Raw genomic sequence first — 767 nt, 5'->3', positions numbered from 1 at the left:
TTCGTTTCTGTTTTATTTCATCGTGGTCTGGGAAGATGATTGGTGTGATTGAGATTTTTTAAAATTGAGACTTGCTTTATGACTGAGTATGTAGCTGATCTGAGAGTATGTTCCATGTGCAGTTAGAAGAATAATATGTATAATGTATAATGTATATTATATATGCAATATGCATGTGTTGGTGTGTGTATATATATATTTATACATACATATTGTATTAGTCCACTCTCACGCTGCTATAAGAACTGCCTGAGACTGGGTAATATACATAAAACAAAGGTTTAATTGACTCACAGTTCTGTATGGCTGGGGAGGCCTCAGGAAACTTACAATCATGGCAGAAGGGGAAGCAGGCAGCTCTTGCATGGTGGCAGGTGAGCGAGAATGTGTGATGTCAAACATTTATAAAACCATCAGATCTTGTGAGAACTCACTCACTATCAAGAGACCAGCATGGGGGAAACCACCCTCATGATTCATTCACCTCCCACCAGGTCTCTCCCTTAAAACATGGGGATTGGCTGGGCGCGGTGGCTCATGCCTGTAATCCCAGCACTTTGGGAGGCCGAGACGGGTGGATCACCTGAGATCAGGAGTTTGAGACCAGTCTGCCCAACATGGCGAAACCCTGTCTCTACTAAAAATACAAAAAATTAGCCGGGCGTGGTAGTGGATGCCTGTAATCCCAGCTACTCGGGAGACTGAGGCAGGAGAATCCCTTGAACCCGGGAGGCAGAGGTTGCAGTGAGCCAAGATCACACACTGCA

The sequence above is a fragment of the Macaca mulatta genome, chromosome 11 (assembly GCF_049350105.2).
Source record: "Macaca mulatta isolate MMU2019108-1 chromosome 11, T2T-MMU8v2.0, whole genome shotgun sequence".
NCBI classification, from domain to species: domain Eukaryota; kingdom Metazoa; phylum Chordata; class Mammalia; order Primates; family Cercopithecidae; genus Macaca; species Macaca mulatta.
Note: the sequence above shows the minus strand (reverse complement) of the source record.